Consider the following 22,492-nt stretch of genomic DNA (forward strand, 5'->3'; position numbering starts at 1 on the left):
ATTTCTTGTACATAAATAGATTTTTATATTCTTTAAGATATCTACTTTTATAGGCAAATAACTGTTTGTGTTTTAGGAGGACCAAATCCTTAATTAGTTTATTTTCTACTTTTGATGTGTCTTAAATTTGTTTCATAGATTCTGGTAACATCGCTTAAGAAGGTATACCAACAATAAAAAAAATGTTTTCAAGTGCTCACTTTAAGTAACTGCTTCCTTAACAACCGGATTAATGGACAGATTACTTTAAGAGATTCTAGACAACAAGCCGGTATATTCATGTACGCATCAATTGGATTGTCCAAAACATTATATTTTTTTTATTCAAAAGGAATACCGAGGCGGCCTCCTTCGCTCTCCTTCATCCTTCATTCAGGTTGCTGATATTAATACGACGTTTTATGACGTTTACTCTCTTGTCTTGTCCTCATCTTCTCGCTGATTCCGTGTTCAGTTACCCATTAGCTAACCATTTACCACGAAGGGCCGTCCGTCATTTTTGTTTTAAACTATAGCTGCTTGTCTGCGTATTGATAGACCTAGTCATTGACGGTGATTAAGCTTCGTACTTCATGTCGAATTTACATATTCAAATAGATTACTTCTTAGGAGCTTTTGATTATTTTTGGACTTGTATTAAGTAAGGTAAACTTTTTCTAATATGTTTTGCGAAATAATTTACTTTTATATATGTTGCATGCAGGCGGGATACCTAGTACGAGTTACCTGCCTTTTAACGTATAGCTAGATTCCAGCTTGTTTTCAAGATACAAGTAAAGTTGTCTGCCTTCCCATATAGCTCACGTAATAACATAGAATGAGATGGAAGCGGAAATCACTTAGCCGGTCAGTGTCTGTTTGAACAAATGTAAACAAAATCAGATATTACCATTCACAACAACTCTTTATATATACGTATTTCACAGTAAACTTCCAAACACAGAACAATACTTTCTTACAATAAAACAACTTAAATAGCCTATGACTTGACAGTTGGACAATGGACTTTAATATTTATATACGTAAATATTTACATTTGCTCCGCATTTCCCCATAGACACAATGCTAAGAGGCAGTTGCCACCATACACCTATAACACCCAGTGCCTCAGGCTATAACACTCAGTGGGTCATGTGACATTAAAAAAGGCGGGATTTTTTTTGTTGGTTCAGTTTTTTTTCAAAGTTAACAGAAATGATAAGACAGTGTAAATATAAGTATTGAACAGTGGTTTTAATGTTGTAAAAGTCGATATGGCAGCAAGATAACGGGTTCCCATGCCATTTGCCCACCATACATCTTGCTGCCATATCGACAATAACAACATTAAAACCGCTGTTCATTGCTTAAATATATGTCACAGACAGAGAAATCTACTGTGATCTTTCTCTGACCGTTTTTATTGTAAAACAAATTTACATTTCTTATGATAAACAGTTTAACCAATTTACATTTCCTAGGATAAAAAGTTTCTATATAGTTATGTCTACTATTGACGTTAATGATTTCCTGTGTACATGTATATGCTTATGTCTACCCACTTTAAAATTTAAAATATAAAAAAGCAAGCTAGAAAATGGTACTAGCGTGAAGTCACTTTTGATATTTTTTCTTAAATTCAACAGCATATTCTTCATTTCATCGATCATAATAACTCTCTGTCGGATATGTAGCACATTTGTTTGGGTTTAAAAATACTTTATATATTGCTTGACAGAACATAGATTTGAATCAGTCACAGTCTGTAAGTTTCCTACATGTACAAAACAATGACGTCAACTTTGACTGGATTAGTATCACGTGACAATAAGGCGATGGCATGATTGGTTGAATTTTTCTATATAAAATGCAGGACATCTGATTTTATTCTTAATAAGAACGAATTCTCCCACCGCCGTCGACGCCAAATTGATAGTCTTATACAAAAGCATCAGTTGATAAAGGAAAATATTACATTGTCGAGGTAAGATATACATGCTTTTTGGGGGGGTCGGGAGGGGGGGGGGGGGGGGTCGGGAGGGGGGGGGGGGGGGGGTGGGGTCGGGGGGTTCTGGGGGTGTTGGTTATGTAAATTGTTATAAAGGGAGAAAACGCAATTAGATAATATTTAGCAATTGTTTTGATATACACGCTGTTATGGATTTCAACTTACTTATATGTATGTGTTTTACCATTCTCTAATTTCAACTATACCCATGTGAATGTATTATTTGCAATTGAACATTTTTAAAGGACATATAGTGTATATACTAGGAAAACGTACGCTATTTTGTTCGTGTTGCATTTTTAATATATCTATTCATTTCGAAATATACATTTTCTTATTATTGACTGTTGATGAATATGCTTATCATGTTATTGGGTAATAATGAATATTGTATATGTTATATAAGTTTTTACTATTCTTCACCTCCTGAATCAGGGTTAACAAGGTAATAAGTTACTGTCTTTGTGTATCAAAATATTTATATATTTGTTCATTGAACCTCCTTGCCTACGCTAGCTCATAAGGACACGGCCGGCCTTAACCGGAATCACATTTGTTTGTAGTCATATCTTAATTCTATTTCACGGATACTACCGTACTAAAACAACACACCAGACACAACATGTAACTGCCAGACTTTTCAGAGTTCGTTAATTCTCTTTTTGAAGATTTCAAACCTGATGATGATGATGATGATGAGCCGTATTTACTTAGATACACACATCGCCTGTTCGATTCATGAACATCACCTAAATAAATACCGAACGTGTCGTAGAGTCAAATCAGATGAGCCAGGGACTACTCATATTAGTGTTGGAAAACTCAAATTAGTGTTGGACAACTCACATTAGTGTTTGACAACTCACATTAGTGTTGGACACTCACATTACTGTTGGACAACTCATATTAGTATTGGACAACTCATATTTGTGTTTTCGGCAAATTATATTAGTGTTGGACAACTCATATTAGTGTTGGACAACTCATATTAGTGTTGGACAACTCATATTAGTATTGGACAACTCACATTAGTGTTGGACAACTCATAATAGTGTTGGATAACTCATATTAGTGTTGGACAACTCATATTAGTGTAGGACAACTCATTTAGTCTTGGACAGCTCACATTAGTGTTGGACAACTCATATTAGTGTTGGACAACTCATATTAGTGTTGGACAGCTCACATTAGTGTTGGACAACTCATATTAGTGTTAGACAACTCATTTAGTATTAGACAACTCATATTAGTGTTGGACAACTCATATTGGTGTTGGACAACTCATATTAGTATTGGACAACTCATATTAGTGTTGGCTGGCCACCTCATTTATTCTTAGACAACTCATATTAGTTTAAGACAACTCATATCAGTGTTAGACAACTTATATTAGTGTTAGACAATTTATATTAGTGTATGACAACTCACATTAGTGTTGGACAACTCATATTAGTGTTGGACAACTCACATTAGTGTTGGACAACTCATATTAGTGTTGGACAACTCACATTAGTGTTGCACAACTCATATTAGTGTTGGACAACTCATATTAGTGTTGGACAACTCATATTAGTATTGGACAACTCACATTAGTGTTGGACAACTCATATTAGTGTTGCACAACTCATATTAGTGTTGGACAACTCATATTAGTGTTAGACAACTCATATTAGTGTTGGACAACTCATATTAGTATTGGACAACTCACATTAGTGTTGGACAACTCATATTAGTCAGAGACAACTCACATTAGTCAGGGACAACTCACTTTAGTCAGGGACAACTCATATAAGTCAAGGACAACACAAAAAACATCTATCATTTCGTGATGATGATGATGATGATGATGATGATGATGTTTATTGATATTTCAGATACAAGATGAAGGTGTTATTAGTTACCATCGTTCTTTGTCTGGTCGTATCAACATTAGCCTATCCAAACAGGGTGGCAAGAACAAGTGGAAGTGAGCTATCAAAAGACAACATGAACTTGATACCTGATGCCAACAACAAACAAAGTAATAACAACATCAACCAAGGCATGGTAGGACGTGTTAAACGCAGAGGATATATGTTTGGATAAAACGTTTGAATGAAAACCGGGACCTTCGTACGAGACAATGAAAATTTAGACCATTGTGCTTGAAGATCAAGGTTCGTGATATTGCTGAAGATATTATAATAAACTCTGCAAATGATGTCACTTTTAACATTATTTAACCAATCAAATGTAAACAAAAATCGACTATAATGTTTGTAATGCATGTTCATAGTCCAATAAAGTTCTGTCATTATATATCGTATTCGAGTTAACCTTTTCACTGCTGCTCCTTTATGTAAATGCTCATAATGTCCACTGAATGCTGATATTTCTTGATATAACTTATTTTAGGTGCAGAGGAAAAGCCACCTATAGCTATCGCCACCCACTTTTCAAGGACATATTCGTTCGGATCTCTTGGGGGAATTAAAATGTCGCTTATTTCTAAAACAAATCACGATGATTTTAGAATGGGATCGGATTTTTTTTCTTCCCAAAAGAGCTAACAACATACTTTGTCCTTCCGTGAAGTATTTGTAAGTAATATGATTCACGCTTTTAGATATCTGACGACGTCTGTTTAAGATTTATAAATCATGGAAAATTCGTTAAAATCAAAGACAATGACCTGCTTAATCATTGAGTATTCCGAACTATTTTCTGCCCAAATTATTACGCTTGCTGTCTGGTTTGTGAAAGGGGAGGAACTCGTTCACACTATAGTCGATATGAAATTGGAAAGTAGCCTCTTGGGTGGATAAAAATAGTCCACCTCCGAATCCTGTTTTTAGTCTCAGATTTCCAAATTGGCAATCGATAAATGAAATCTCAGATTTTTTTTACTTTTGATTCTTAAAATGAAATGAGAATACTTCTGATTGCTTCTGGTGTCATTTCAAAGAAATTAAACCAACAATAATTACCGTACTGGCTGAGCTGGTTGAAGTGATTTTGATTCCGATAAAGATGTTGTATGATTTAAATCAGTCGATAAAGAAATGCTTGTACAATGTGTAAAACATGAACGTGCGATTCAACAAATCCCCGGAACGAATAATGCAGGTTTCTTCCAACGAAATTATCAAATGTGATGTGATTTATCAAGAAACATGAAGGACATACGAAAATAATCAATCTAAGAATTATGCTCCCCTGAAATATGCGTTTTCATATGTCGACAGCAAGGACCATGGTCATTTATGATACATACTGACAATGTAACAAGTTACTTCTGTTAATTTGCAGCACATAAATGAGTTATAGGATTGTAAGCATCACTGGATTTGCTATTTAGATGACCCTGAACACAGAAATATGACGTTCTATTAAGAATACATAATGATTCATATAGATATATCCCATATACAGGCTTTAGTATAGAAAATTATGAGGAGTAAATTGTATCGCTGATCGAAAATTAAAAAAAATATATATTTGACGATATCTTATATGACGTTTTATGAAGTCTTACACTGTCCCCATTTTCTCGATGATTCCGTTTTCTGTAACCCATGCATTAGCTTATCACTTATCACGCAGAGCCGTCCGTCATTGTTTAACATTTGGTGATTAAGTTTCGTACTTCATGTCAAACTTACTACTTTTCAAATAGTATATGAGGAATGAGCTTCACTAATGATCATTCTAAGGTCAAAGTTCATGCCCTGTATGTAAATAACCATAAATGTCTGCTTCATCACACGTGGTCATTGTGATGTTTTATACACGTATGTGTGTGTGTATATAAATGTGACAAGATACACTGTACTGTTTTCTCTGTTATGGGTAAAGATATACCAGCCATTCTTCTTTTATTTAGAATTGAACAGCTTGATCTTTATAAATTATCTACCTCTTGTTTGAAACTTAGAATCAGAAATATTCCAGAAACCAAAATCACAACGCTCAATGTTCTGAATGTCCTTAATATTCTAGAACCAGGGGCCAGCCTATTGTTCCCCTAGTCAATCACATCCCTGCCCCTCTTCCTCCTATATCCTATGTCATCCCCCTTTCATTGACATATTACAGCATGATATCGCTCAACAGGAGTAAATAATCCATTTTTTAGGTTTTAATATGGTTTGTTTTTATTTGTAATCATTATTGAATTGACGCTTTTACATTTGTGTTCATTGTATGTACTGAAATGTTACTCCCTACTTTTTCCTATAAGAATATTATGTACATGTATATTAAACTGAAAATGGTAGGGAGTTCCCGTACAGTATTTTACAATAGCCGAGGCTGCCCAGCACAATCGCAGCATTCTTTACTCGTTTCTGTACCACAGTATGTTTTGTAATACAAATTCATTCTTCATTTTTGTTCTATAGGCCGAAAGAGGTTGGACATATTTGAAGCATTTTCTTTATTAGCTTTTGTACCACGGTACATTTTAGTGTTGCATAACCAATAAACCATAAACAAAGCAGAAAAAGAACGATTAAAACGGGGAAAAAAGAATGATAGGAGAAGAAAGAGAGAGAAAGAAGGATACACAAACAAGTGTTTACATAAGAATATATATTTTTTCTCAAAATTCTAAGTGACTTGTAATATTTATATTTACTGCGGTATTATGTTTCAATACATATTTTTCAGTTCCATTTTTTAACAAATAATGCATCAAAGGTATTTTTAATTTGTTTTTGTCTTCATATGGGGAATAAAACGATTAAAATTGATTACAGTTGCGTAAAATCATGTTTGTGAGAATAATGTTTTCGCCAATTTCACACGGGGATACGAGTTGCGTGCATTGCTCATGAACATGTTATACATGTAAAAACTTCCTTTCTCAGCACCTTTGCTCTATAAAGCAATGCATGTTACAGTATATATATATTTAAGCATTAAACTGTCTTTTTATGGATTATATGGTCTATATAGATGCCAGAGCTTTGCAGACAATCTTCATAATGCGCACTAGCGCATTATGAAATGATTGTCTGCAAAGCTCTGGCATCTATATAGACCATATAATCCATAAAAAGACAGTTTAATGCTTATATTTACGTTTTCTATATTAGTTTCTTTTCGATTTCAACTTTAATTTTCATTATAATTCAAAATCTTACTTTTACCGACGTTTCCATTGTCAGAGGTGAACAAATTGAACAGCCTATTGTGATTCACGTGCTGATTGGCAAAAAAAAAAAAAACAAATAGTGCGTGGAAATAATTAAAAAAATACTGAAAACATCATCAGATATTTTAATAACAATATCAATAATATTGGTAGTCAGTATTTCAGAATATACGGATAAATTATTCAGTTTGTTAACGATTTCGGATTTAAAAAAAAAAAATTACCATCCGGAACAATTATGCGGATGGAAATTTCACCCGTCACCACGCTCACGCAACGGCTGACAGCATTGACAGAGTTTAGCTATGACAGTGGAATGTGCAGTGGGAGAAAGTGGAATTCGCCAAGAAACCAGGTGTAAACATGTTCTTTGATTGCATAGAAACAGCATTACAGTTTATAGTAGCTACAACAGCACCGGTGTCAGGGATACGACCAATGAGAGAAGTGACAGTGGCCGAGGGAGTTAGACGAGCTTCAGCGACAACGTTGCTTGTGACGGGTACCATGGCTGTCTCAAGTTTAGGATGCGGTAGACGCGATAATGCACCACTTGATGCTTTCTTTTGTGAAGAAGAAGCTGTTCTATTGTACGAACGGAGAGAAGCCTCGTTCTTATGATTTGACATAAACATGATGTGTCGGGTTTCAAAATTTTTGTCATTCAAACACTGGATGGCGGTGGCGCGCAAACAATGTGGTGTGTAATGATTTTCCACTCTGGCCCCGGAACAAATATCTTTTATTAAATCTTGTTTTATTTCCATTTTCGTGATTGTTAGGCCTAACCATTCTTACCTTTATTTTCGTTTTACATTTTAAGATTTGTTTTCTGGTCTCTTACTCTATCCGATAGCATGATGAGCAATGATAAGATGCCATTTGTTTACATTGGTTGCAAGTAGTTCCGGGGGATCCGGTCGCGTATGAATAACACCTGAATGCACGATTTGGGTGTCAGTTATGCATAGAATGGTGTCACGCTTTGGGTGTCAGTTATACTCTCATAGACTGCAAATTTGTTTAGTTTGTTTATATCATGGCTTTGCCATCCAAATGTAAATATATAGCATTACCTTGTATGTCACACCTTTTGTATTTATCTATATACCTATTCTACATAAAGTATTCACTGCACGTTCTTTGTCTTATCTTAACATCTAAACAATGACGTTTAAAAAACATTGTATATCTTTCCTCGCTGCGTCACGGTTCAATTCATATGTCTAAAAGATGTTTCGCATAACAATCATTTCTCTAAACTCCATACATTTAAACAGCTTGGTTATCACACTTGTGCATCTTATTTTTTTCTGAAGGAATATTTTGTTGCATAATTGACGATGCAGTCTGATGTAAGTTATTGAATGAGTTCCTGCATGGTTATTGTTTTTTTCCTTTGTTTTGTATTCTATATCAGGTATAAAAATTACGTGATACCTCAACCTATACTTGCGGAACGATAATTGATACTTTCTTTTAATCTTTGTTGTTATCTATGAGTTAAAAGCAAAACATTAGAGTGGAGTAAAAACATATTAGTCAATTTGAATGTGGATTCGTAATCATCACGCAAAATGCAGATCCTAAATGTTGTAAACAAAAATTATATATTTCCTATTAAAATAAATAAATGGATGGTCGAGTGGCAAACATTAAATTCCCCTATGAGGCCTGGGTTCGATTCCCAGATAGGACTGTTCTCAAGGTACTCTGGTTTCCTCCAACAGTAAGACCTCTCCCGTGCAACAAGGGGGATTGATATAATTTGGTGTGATTTATATCTTGTATACGTGATTTAAATATAAAACATATAATGTGAAAAGTATAATTTCTGCTCTTGTAGTCTCCTCATCTTATGAACAAAATACAAAAACTATTATGAGTGTGTATATAAATGTGACAAGATACACTGTACTGTTTTCTCTGTTATGGGTAAAGATAGGCAGGCCACTAACCCTTCTTTTTTATGTAGAATTGACCAGCTTAATCTTTAAAAATTATCTACCTCTTGTTTGCAACTTACAATCAGAAATATTCCAGAAACCAAAATCACAAAGCTCAATTTTCTGAATGTCCTTAATATTCTAGAACCAGGGGACAGTCTATTGTTCCCCTAGCCAATCACCCCCCCCCCCCCCCCCCCCCCCCCCCCTCTTCCTCCTATATCCCATTTCCTTCTCCTTTCTTTGACATATTACAGCATGATATCGCTCAACAGGATTAAATAATCCATTTTTTAAGATTTTAATATGGTTTGCTTTTATTTATAATCATTATTGAATTTACGCTTTTACATTTGTGTTTATTGTATGTACTGAAATGTTACTCCCTACTTATTCCTATAAGAATATTATATATATTAAACTGAAAATGGTAAGGAGTTATATTCCCGTACAGTATTTTACGATAGCCGAGGCCGCCTGGCACAATCGAAGCATTCATTTTTGCCCTATAGGCCGAAAGGGGCCGGACATATTTGAAGCATTTTCTTTATTAGCTTTTGTACCATTGTATATTTTAGTGTGGCCTAGGGTGGCCGCTGATAGTAATTACGTAACAGTGTACAGAGGTATCAATTTGACGTTGTGGAATTTGGTTGTTTAAATTAATAAACAACTAAATTCCACAACAAAGTTGATTTTACTCGTTTCTGTATCTTGGTACACGTTTGGCGTACATTTTTAGGTTACCTATATATCATAAGTTGCTTTTACATATGCATTGTCCTTGACACTTTTTCGGCGATTGGAATGTTCAACATTTGAAAAGTAACCATGATAGCATGATAAAAACTCGACACTAACGATTTCGGAAGTAACGGTAGGTACAACACGGGTATCTAAATTGACTTTTCGTATATTGGTCATTTTGTTGGATTCCCTCTCCTTTGAATGAGATGACCTGAACAGTTAATTCTGACTTGTTTCCATAATTATTGGCGACACAATATCTGTGTTTTTACGCGTAGGTGATATACAGTATAGTCGGAATGATGTCTTCTACGGTCTCTGATGTTATAAACTGTGAAAAATGTGTCCCATGATGGAAGATTATTCTGAATAACAAATTAAGAAAACGTGTTCATCGATATACATTCGTCAAATTATTATGAAGCGCAATTTTCTTGTATAGATAAAATCAAATCAGGAAAAGAAATTCCACATGCACGTACACTGTACATATTCACATATCTTTTCCCTTTAAAGATTGAAAAAAACCACTATTATTATTAATAAGACGTATCCTTTGGTGTCCCTGCACGTTAGATATAATGACGTCACAGGCCATTAACCATACTCTCTAATAGGGCAATTAGTATTGAACGGTACACGTTATTAGCCTGTAATAACCGAGATTATAAGGTTTATTAACCATGAGTATGTAACAACATCAAAAACAGCAAATACAAGTTACTGGTTTTCACAACTGGGTACCTCGCACGGGACTGTCGTCGGGTAATTTAGTGATATTATTAATGTAGACTAATAAGTAACGTCATTGTTAAAATGTTAATGTTGTAATAAAAATCCATACTATAGATTCACTGGCAATATGCAGTTTGATATTCTCTATCATGCGTCACGCAAATAGCAGTCAAAATTATCTAGCGTGTGCTTTACAATAAAAGTAATATAGCATGGTTTATTACCAGGCTTGAGTCTGACAGATCGTCGATGATATCAATGTCATTCAGCAGGTTTACGTATTCCTATCTTTGCTTGTTTAATGTTTATATTACTGAAATTTATGTTGATGAAATTCCGCATATAATGTAAATTTTCAGAACGGATACCAAATACAGAAGTTTAAATTCAAACAACTCAAATGCCTTGTTCTTGTCAAAATGTGTCTGAACATATCAATTCCGTGATTAACATAATGAGATAATAAAATTTGTTCTAAAATTAATCTGTTCTCAATAGAAACGTCTTCTGATAATCTGGATTCTGTAAAATACTAAAATTATTAGAGAACTTGAGTCAATGATGACATTTTACAAGCTTGTTTGCACCATTCCTGTTAGCTCAGTACTGTTTGCAGTATATAGTATAGTATAGTATAGTATAGTAAAGTATAGTATAGTATATAATATAGTATAGTATAGTATAGTATATAGTATAGTATAGTATAGTATAGGTTAGTATAGTATATAGTATAGTAACTCACCAATACAGCATTCACAATGTTGTCATCTTGCCTTATTTCAGGTTAACTATTGATTTCTAATAGATTTCATTCCATATATAAAAAATACACAAAAGACTAGACGTTTGTTCTCAAAACATATCAATGTGCAAAATTTAGCAATGGTCTCATGGTAAACAGTCTATAAGGGAACAACCAACCAATTGAAAAAAATATATTTTTGAAACAGCCCCTGTGTATAGAAAGTTGAGCCAAGGATAAAATGTCTGGCAGCCACTGATTGGCCAGTATGTTATGAAGTGAGAAAATAGATATGTAGCCTGATAGGTAACTATCGATAAGAAATGTTGATATAAATTTCGCAAGTCCGATTGTTTTTTTCCCCAAAAGTTCACGTAATAATAGTAAACAGGTAAACATTTAAGATTTTTGAGAATTTTTACTGCGAAATTCACCTATTTTCAAAATGGCTACCCTGGAGAAAATTTGAGCTGAAGGACCCAACTTTTTTTTTTGATTAGGTGTTATATCAGACCCTAAACTTTTGTTATAAACCATAATCGTCATATTCAATTCAAGAATTTGAATGAAATAATCCAAAACGTTAACACTAAAGTCTATGGGAAAACAATTGGTTGGTTGGTCTCTATAACAATTCCAATATGAAATCTTAAACAAAGCAGAAAAAGAACGGTTAAAAGGGGGAAAAGAATGATAGAAGAAAGAGTGAAAAAGAAGGATACTTTCAAGACACATATGAAGTATGGCGGAAAGGTTATGTTTTAAGAACACAAACAAGCGTTTACATAAGAATATATAGTTTTCTCAACATTCGAAATGACTTGTGACCTTTTCATATTTACTGCGGTATCATGTTTCACTAAATATTTTTCTATTCCATTCTTTAACAAATAATGCATAAAAGGTAATTTTTATTTGTTTTTGTCTTCATATGGGGAATAAAACGATTAAAATTGATTACAGTTGTTCAGTAAAATCATGTTTGTGAGATTAATGTTTTCACCAATTTCACACGGAGATACGAGTTGCGTGCATTGCCCATGAACATGTTATACATGTAAAAACTTCCTTTCTCAGCACCTTTGCTATATAAAACAATGCATTTTACAGTCTACATATATAGAGTTACCGTCTAGGTCATTCCTTTTGTATTTATCTATATACCTATTCTGCATACAGTATTCACCTGCGCGTTCTTTGTATAATCTAAACATCTAAACAATGACGTTTAACATTGTATATCTTTCCTCGTTGCGTCGCGGTTCAGTTGATATGTCTAAGAGATGTTTTGCATAACAATAATTTCTCTAAACTCCATACATTTAAACAGCTTGGTTATCACACTTGTGCATCTTATTTTTTTGTGAATGAATATTTTGTTGCATTATTGACGATGCAGTCTGATGTTGATTATTGATTTTAGTTCCTGGTTAATGTTTTTATTCTTTTGTTTTGTATTCTATATCAGGTATAATAGTACAATTACATTAACAATATGCAAACCCCTTGAACTATTATTTAATATGTCTTTGTCAAAATGTATATACCCGTCCCTATGGAAACAAGCAATAGTTATGCCTTTATATAAAAAAGAAGACAAACACTTGCCTTCGAACTACAGACCTATCTCCCTTCTTTCAGCCGTAGGGAAAGTTTTTGAACGAGTCATCGTTAAGCATATTCACAATTATTTTTTGGAAAATTTATTGTTCTATTCAAGACAGTTAGGTTTTATGTCAAACCATTCGACTGTGCACCAACTTATTGAAATTTATCATAATATCTGTTTAAATCTAGAGGAAAAGAAACATACTTGCGTTATATTTTGTGGCATTTCCAAGGCATTCGATAGAGTTTGGCATAAAGGTTTGATCGAAAAGTTAAAATCTTATGGTGTTACAGGACAGTTTTTGAAATGGATAATTAACTACCTTCATTCCAGGCAACAATACGTGTTTATAGGTGGATCGTTTTCTAATAGTCAGGTTCTTAAAGCAGGCGTACCACAGGGTTCAGTATTAGGCCCACTTTTATTCTTAATATATATAAATGACATATCAGAAAATCTCATCAGTGTATCAAGGCTTTTTGCTGACGATACATCTTTGATTTTTGGCTCTAGTTCATGTAATGAAATTAAACAAGTCATGAACCACGACCTAAATTGTATAAATGAATGGTCTAAGAAATGGTTAGTTACTTTCAATTCAAATAAGACAGACGTACTATTTATTTCAAATATTTTAAAAAATCACAATTTAGAACTTATGTTAGGTGATGACGTTTTAAAATTTTCAGATAAACATAAGCACCTTGGAATCGCATTTAGTGCTGATGCGAAATGGAGTGATCATGTTGAAATTATTTGCAAAAGTGCTTCAAAAAGAATAAATGCTCTAAGACAAATCAAATTTTTGGTAAATAGGAACATTCTTGGCAAAATTTATAAATGTTTTATATTGCCTTTAATGGAATATGCGTGTGAACTTTGGAGTGGATTAACCAAAGCAAACATCGAATCACTAGAGAAACTTCAATTAGAAGTTGCCAGGGTGGTAACAGGTCTACCAGTATACGCTAGTAAACATTCTCTATATTCTGAAACAGGATGGGAAACATTAGAAACAAGACGAAAACGGAGAAATTTAACATTATTTTATAAAATGCATAACAAGATAACTCCTTCATATTTATATACATTACTTCCAATATTAGTAGGTGACAGAACTCCATATCCTCTAAGAAACAATAATAACTACACAATGCTAAATTATAATCTCACCAACACTAGATCATCATTTATACCAGCAACCACAGAAATATGGAATAACCTTCCTGAGAATACCAGAAACCAGACAACAGTTAAAAGTTTTAAAGGTGCTATAACACCTCGTGAAAATAATCTAAATAATACCCCAGATTTCTTTAGTTACGGGACTCGACGCCTTAACATCATATTAACAAAACTTAGACACAATTGCAGCCAGTTAAATTATGACCTATATCGTGTTAATCTTGTAGAATCTCCATCATGTGCTTGTGGTTCCCATGTGAAAACTCTTTTCATTATTTTTTCAATGTCCAAATTACACGAATATTAGACGTATAATGTTTAATCAACTCTTACATCATCAGCCTATTCGCTTGCATTTATTGTTGTGTGGAAACGTAGACCTGACGACCGCTGAAAATGAATTCATTTTTCGAACAGTTCAAAATTTTATTCAATTTAGTGACCGTTTCTAAATTCATGCATTCGTGTGAACATCTATATCTCTATGTTTATTCTAACTTTAACCTATGTCTTACTTAGAATATGTAATTTGATAATGTTTATATTGTAATATGTTATTACTCTGGCCTAACAATTAATAATTTGTGCACATTATTCATGAACATTTCACTTAGTAAATTTATTAAAAATATCAATTTTCATCTTCTCATCCTGATTTCTCTACATCTGTCCCTTTTCCTTCCAACTATTTGCTATCTTTCTATATAAATCAATGTAATCATTTTGTGTCGTTATCACACTTTCCGTAACATATATTTGTGGAGAGGGCTTTTCTAAGTTGTAATAACTTGTGCCCGATCCTTTTGTTTATAACAATAAAATATTTTCAAATCAAATCAAAATACAATTACGTGATGCCACTACCTATACTTGCGGAAGGATAATCGCTATTTTTTGTTTAATCTTTGTTTTTGTCTATGAGTTAAAAGCAAAACATTAGGGTGGAGTAAAACATTTTAGTCAATTTGAATGTGGATTCGAAATCATCAGACAAAAATGCAGATCCTAAATGTTGTAAACATAAAATGTATTTCCTATTAAAAACATAATTGGATGATCGAGTGGCAAACATTCAATTCACCTAGGAGGTATGGGTTCGATTCCCAGATAGGTGGTACTCTGGTTTCAGCCAACAGTAAGACCTTTTGCGTACAACAATGGGGATTGATATAATTTGGTGTAACTTATATCTTGTATACGTGATTTAAATATAAAACATAGAATGTTAAAAGTACAATTCCGCTATTGTAGTCTCCTCATCTTTTCAACAAAATAGAAAACTTTAACGTCGTGGGCGTTAATCGTGACTGTAAGAAGGGAAACAACTCTCTTTCAGAAAGCGTTCACTGGACATTTCGATGACAGGATACCAGTAGAGAAATACAGGATGACGCAATAATCGGGTTGTCAATCAAACAAAATATCTTAATTGATATCTGGCAATAAACAGTGTTAAGAAAATCAGCCACATAACATTGTTATTGACCTATGATTGTGTGATTCTTGTGTGATCTGTAAAATGTAAATATTGATATAGATATAATGCAAATGGTACATATTAAGGAATCTTTATTATATATTGAGTGCTGTAAACACCAGCGAGAATGACGCCATGTGTATTTTGCGCAGTACATGTGATGCACATGAATTAATTGTGCTCCCATGAAATATCCGTTTTCACATTAACAAATTACATGTCAACAGCAAAGTCCATTGTCATATATATGATACATGATATCAATATATCAAGTTACTTCTGTTAAGTTACACCATAGAAGTGATTAATAGGCTTGTTAAACATCTTTGAATTAGCCATTTAGGTGACACTGGACACAGAATTTTGACGTTCAATTAAGAAGAATATATAATTATCCATAGAAATATATCCCATATGAGTAAAATAATTTAAAATGAGTTGTATTGCTGATCTAAACTTTCACCAGCTCCGATAAAAATTCTGTAAAATCCGTTCCTCGTTAGGTCTCATTATACAAACCTACCGACAAGGCATTCAATTATATCTTTGAGTAAAACTGAAAGTTCAATTGTAATTGCGGCTTGCTCAGAGGGCCCAGCGTGTTTGGTATGATGAGCATGTAATTTTGTATGATGAGCAATTATGGCCGGAGATCATGGCTTAGGGAGCAAATGGCGAGTAATGAAACCGTGTATCCATTTTTTGCAGGCTATTTGTTGCTTTTGTACTCCGCAATCACCTCCATGACGCTTTCTGCTGGATGTGCTCTTAAAGTCAAGTTGAACAATTGTTTGACATGTTATCACCATCACTTTAGAATACATATATACTAATGTTTCTGTAACGATAATTCCCAATATCTTCGGTACCGTTAATTCTATTCGGTGTCCGCGACTTTCGCTAAGCGTGGTCACACAACCACCGGATGTGTTATTGAGTTCGTCTTAAATGTCGAATTTCAAACGTCTGAAATCCTTTACAATATTATACATTTTCATGTAAGATTTGTTTGGTTCGGTTTATTTTGTTTCAGGTTTCAGAACTTGACCCACTAACGACATTTATTGAAAAAAAGCTAATCTTGTTTTCAATAACATTACGAATTTTACAGACTCATAAGTGTCTTGAGAAGTTATCTATTCGACAACGGAATAATCCTATGTCATGTTCACAGAGTCTAAACTTAGTATATAAACGTCATAGATTGACATCGCTAATGTTGTATAAAAAATGTTTCCAGTCGAAATTTCTGCTTCAATTTCTTTCAATATATAGACATTTATGTTCTTCAAGATATCTACCTTTATCGGCAACTGTTTGTGCTTTAGGAGGACTGAATCCTTATTCACGTTCTAAGTTTCACATTTAATGTGTCTTTAATACATATATAGTCTTTTCAAAATACTTTATTTAATATATTCTGGTAGCATCGCTTATGAAGATATGCCAACAATAAAAAAGCTACTATTTTTCAAGTGCTTACTTAAAGTGAGTGTTTCCTTAACAAGCGGATTAATGGAGAGATTGCTTTCAGAGATTCAAGACAACAAGCCGGTATATTAATGTACGCATCAACTGGATTGTCCAAAACCAAAAACGTTATATATTTTTTTTATTCAAAACGAGTACCGAGGCGGCTTCCTTCCATCTGGTTGCTGATATTAATACGACGTTTTATGACATTCACTGTCTTGTCTTGTCCTCGTTTTCTCGCGGATTCCGTCTTCAGTTACCCATTAGCTAACCATTTACCATGAAGAGCCATCCGTCGTTTTTATTATATTCCCGCAACGAAGTTAGGGGGGGATACTGGAATCAGGTTGTCTGTCAGTCCGTCCGTCCGTCCGGCCGTCTTTAGACGCATTTTGTTCGGACAACTCCTCCTAAACCGACGGGCCGATTTCATTGAAACTTCACACAAATATACAGGACCATGTGTAGATGTACATGCCAATTTCTTTTTCTCATAATTATGGTTGCTATGGCAACTGGTCACTATAAACAGGTTTTCTAATAAGAACCATAACTTTAAGTTTGTCGGGACAACTCCTCCTAAACCGAAGGGCCGATTTCCTTGAAACATCACATAAATATAGAGGACCATGTGTAGATGTGCATGCCACATTCTTTTTCTCAAAATTATGGTTGATATGGCAACTGGTCACTATAAACATGTTTTCCGATAAGAATCATAACTTTAAGTTTGTCTGGATAACTCCTCCTAAACTGAAAGGCCGATTTCAATGAAACTTCACACATATATAGAGGACCATGTGTAGATGTGCATGCAACTTTCTTTTTTCTTAAAATTATGGTTGCTATGGCAACTGGTCAATATAAACAGGTTTTCTTATAAGAACCATAACTTTTAGTTTGTCGGGCCGATTCCTCCTAAACTGCAGGGCCGATTTCAATGAAACTTCACACAAATATAGAGGACCATGAGTAGATGTGCATGCAACTTTCTTTTTCTCAATGTTATGGTTGCTATGGCAACTGGTCACTATAAACATGTTTTCTGATTAAAATCATAACTTTAAGTTTGTCCGGATAACTCCTCCTAAACTGAAGGGCCGATTTCAATGAAACTTCACACAAATATGGAGGACCTTGTGCAGATGTGCATCTCTTTTTCTTTTTCTCAAAATTATGGTTGCTATGGCAACTGGTCACTTTATTACTGGGTTATCTTAGTTGGCCTCTAATTAACAGTTCTAATTCACCATTGACTCGTGTAGATTGCGGGGGTATTAGTTAACCATCCTGGCGACAGTTCTAGTTTTTAACTATAGCTGCTTGTCTGGCGGTTATCAAGCTTCGTACTTCATGTCGAATGTACATTTTCAAATAGATTACTTCTTAGGAGTTTTTGATTATTTCTGGACTTGTCGTATTGTTTAAGGAAAAACTTTTTCTTAAACGTTGAAATAATTTTCGTTTACTTGTATACTTACTGCATCAGGCGGGATACTTAGTACGAGTTGCCTACCTTTTTACGTATAGTAAGATTCCAGCTTGTTTTCGATATAGAAGTACAGTGGTCTGCCTTCATATAGTTCAAGTTATAACATGAGATGTAAGCGGAAATCACTTAGCCGGTCAGCGTCCGTTAGAGCAAATGTAAACAAAAAAGACACTACCATTCACAACATTCTTTATAGATAAGTATTTCACGGTAAACTTATAAACACAGAACGATACTTTCTTACAATAAAACAACTTAAATAGCCTATGACTTGACAGTTGAATAATGGACGAGGATATTTATATACGTAAATATCAGCTACAAAGAGTGAAATCTACTGTGATCTTTCTCTGGCCGTTTTTATAGTAAAACAGATTTACATTTCTTATGATAAACAGTTTAACAAATTTACATTAGTTATGAAAACAGTTTTTATATACTTATGTCTATTCTTGACGTTAATGATTTCCTGTGTACATATACTTATGTCTGTCCGCTTGAAAATTTGAAAGATAAAAAACAAGCTAGAAAACGGTAGTAGCATAATGTTACTTTTGATATTGTTTCTTAAATTCATGAGCATATTCTTGATTTCTATCGGTCATGAAAACTCATTGTCGGCAATGTAGTACATTTTTTGAGTTTAAAAAAAAAAAAATATTGCTTCACAGAAAAAATACTGAGTTTTCCAGTCGTATATTTGAATATCATTATGTGTGGAACGCATCTTTTGAAACCTTATTACTATTATTTACACTTGAGTTTGCATATCAGTCTTAGTCTGTCAGTTTCCTACATGTACAAAACAATGACGTCAACTTTGACCGGATTAGTATCACGTGACAATAAGGCGATGGCATGATTGGATGAAGTTTGTTGATAAAATGCAAGACATCGGAGTTGTTTTGCTAATTAGAACGAACTCCTTCACTGCCGTCAACACCAAATGGATAGTCTTATACAAAAGAATAAGTTGACTTCGGAAAATGATTACATTGTCGAGGTAAGACATACATGATCTTTTTGGGTTTGCTTGTTTGGTTTTTTAGGGGGGAGGATGTAAATTGTTATAAAGGAAAAGACGAAATAAGTTGATATCCTACAATTGTTTTGATATACACGCTGTTATTGATTTCAACAAATACTGATATGTGTGTGTTTTACCATTCTCTAATTTTAGCTATAGTCATGTGAATGTATCATTACTATTTTTAACATTTTTAAAGAATATATAGTACAATGTATATATATCAGGAAAGCTTACATTCGTGTTGCATTTGTTATGTATTTAAAAATATAACATTTTACTATTGTCACTTATGCTATGTGCAAAGATGACCAGCATGTTTACGACTGTTGATAAATATACTTCTATTGTATCAGAGACAGAGGGAAAATATCACTAGGTAATAATGAATAATGTAAATGGGTTTTAAGTTATTATTTTTTAGTTCTTGAATCAGGGTTAACAAGGTAATAAGTTACTGTCTTTGTGTATCAATATATGTGTTCGTTTTACCGGCTCACATTCGCCAGTTCATCAGGACATGGTTTGTCCCGATTCGCCATATCTTATTTCTTTTTCACGGATACTACTATATTAAAACAACACACCAGACACAACATGTTGCTGCCAGACTTTCCAGAATTCGTTAAATCTCTCTCTCCCTTAAAGATTTAAATCCTGATGATGATGAGGATGATGATGATGATGATGATGATGATGATGATGCATATTTACTTAGATAAACACACCGGATGTTCGATTCATGAACATCACCTCAATAAACACCGAACATGTCGCAGGGACAACTCACATTAGTGTTGGACAACTCATATTAGAGATGGAAAACTCATATTAGTGTTGGACAACTCATATTTGAGTTGGACAACACACATGTGTGTTGGACAACTCACATTAGTGTTGGATAACTCACAATAGGGATAGAAAACTCATATTAGTGTTTGACAATTCATATTAGAGTTGGATGACTCACATTAATGTTGAACAACTCACATTAGAGATGGAAAACTCATATTTGTGTTGGAAAACTCATATTAGAGTTGGACAACTCACATTTGTGTTGGACAAAATACATTTGTGTTACATTAGTGTTGGATAACTCACATTAGGGATGGAAAACTCATATTAGTGTTGGACCACCCATATTAGAGTTGGACAACTCACATTTGTATTGGACAACCCTCATTAGTATTGGATAACTCACATTAGAGATGGAAATTCATGTTAGTGTTGGACATCTCATATTATAGTTGGACGACTCACATTTGTATTGGACAACTCACATTTGTATTGGACAACTCACATTAGTGTTGTATATCACACTTGTCCATCTAATTTTTATCTGAAGGAATATTTTGTTGCATTATTTAAGGTGCACTCTGATGTAAATTATTGAATTGAGTTCCTGGTTAATGTTTTTATTCTTTTGTTGTATTCTATATCAGGTATAATAGTACAATTACATGATACCTCTACCTTTACTTTCGGAAGGATACTTAATATTTTCTTTGATTTTTTGTTTTTATCTATGAGTTAAAAGCAAACTATTAGGATGGAGTAAAACATTTTAGCTAATTTGAATATGGATTCAAAATCATCAGACAAAATGCAGATCTTAAAGATGCAAACATCAATTATTTATTTCTTACTTAAATACATAATTGGATGGTCAGGTGGCAAACATTCAATTCACGTGGCCTGGGTTCGATTCCCAGATAGGACTGTTCTCAAAGTACTCTGGTTTCCTCGAACAGTAAGACCTCTCTTGTGCAACAAGAGGGATTGATTTAATTAGGTGTGATTTATATCTTGTATACGTGATTTTTTATATAAAACAGAATGTGAAAAGTACCATTTCTGCTATTGTAGTCTCCTCGTTTTATCAACAAAATAGAAAACTTTTACGTCGTGGGTGTTAATCTTGACTGTGAGAAGGGAAACAACTCTCTTTCAGAAATCGTACACTGGACAAATGTAGGATTGCGCAATAACCGAGGTGAAACTCAAAGTATCTAAATTGATATCGGACCATTTTAATCTCAAAACATGTTCCCATATTTCAATTTCAATTTCAACATATTTTATTGACATGATGTTAAGTCAATAGGATTGGACATCAGGCATAGCCTATCTTAGTCCTTTCCTTATATATATGGAAGGTTGGTGAGGGTATCAGGGGAGGTAATTCCTTAATAATTACAAGGATTTATTAATTTTAACATTAAATAACATCAAAATTCAATTTCATCCCATAGAAACATATTAAGTTAGTAGAGTTACACCAACTCTTGAAAATAAAATGATTGTTTCAAAAAGACCTTTATAGGAATAACCTCACTTACATATAATCACAAACAAATAAGGTTATAGATAAAATAGATTAACAGAAGATAAATTGTTAATAGACTGCCCAGAGTTCATTATTACATTAATCAAGTATATTTGGTAATCAAGAATAAATAGACATTGTCACTCAATTTCATATTACATATTCTAAACATGTATTTAGATGTCTATTTAATTATATTGCTGTATAATTGGAGTCACCAGGGGTTAAAAAGAAGTATTAGAAATATTAGATCATTATACATCAGACATGATTTCAAAATCTCTTTGATTGCAGGATGAAATTTGAGACATGTGTCAAGATGCTAAAATTTTGAATATTATTACAAAGAGTACATCCACTGACAATGACATTGGTACATAAATGATTATGATGTGGATGATTTAAATGTTGTATTAGTACTAGACGAGGATTTTGACATAAATTACATTCAAAGAAATAATGTGATATAGTTTCAACAGATTGATTGCATTGACACATTGGAGATTCAATTAGATGATCATTAAAACGGTCGTAATTTAGATTACTTACGTTGTTTCTTAATTGGCATAGAATAATGTTTATATCACGCCGGCCAGAATATTTAAATACATC

The 22,492-nt window shown here is 33.6% G+C and overlaps 1 long non-coding RNA gene across 1 annotated transcript in view; it reads left to right on the forward strand.

Annotated features, from left to right (window-relative positions):
• The first annotated feature begins 1,856 nt into the window (after window positions 1–1,856).
• The window catches only part of LOC117329685, a 31,074-nt gene continuing 10,438 nt past the window's right edge, over window positions 1,857–22,492 (forward strand). The window contains exon 1 of the long non-coding RNA XR_004533248.1: window positions 1,857–1,963. This is a non-coding gene — a long non-coding RNA (uncharacterized LOC117329685). The remainder of the gene's footprint in view (window positions 1,964–22,492) is intronic.

This window comes from Pecten maximus, chromosome 6, assembly GCF_902652985.1.
Source record: "Pecten maximus chromosome 6, xPecMax1.1, whole genome shotgun sequence".
NCBI classification, from domain to species: domain Eukaryota; kingdom Metazoa; phylum Mollusca; class Bivalvia; order Pectinida; family Pectinidae; genus Pecten; species Pecten maximus.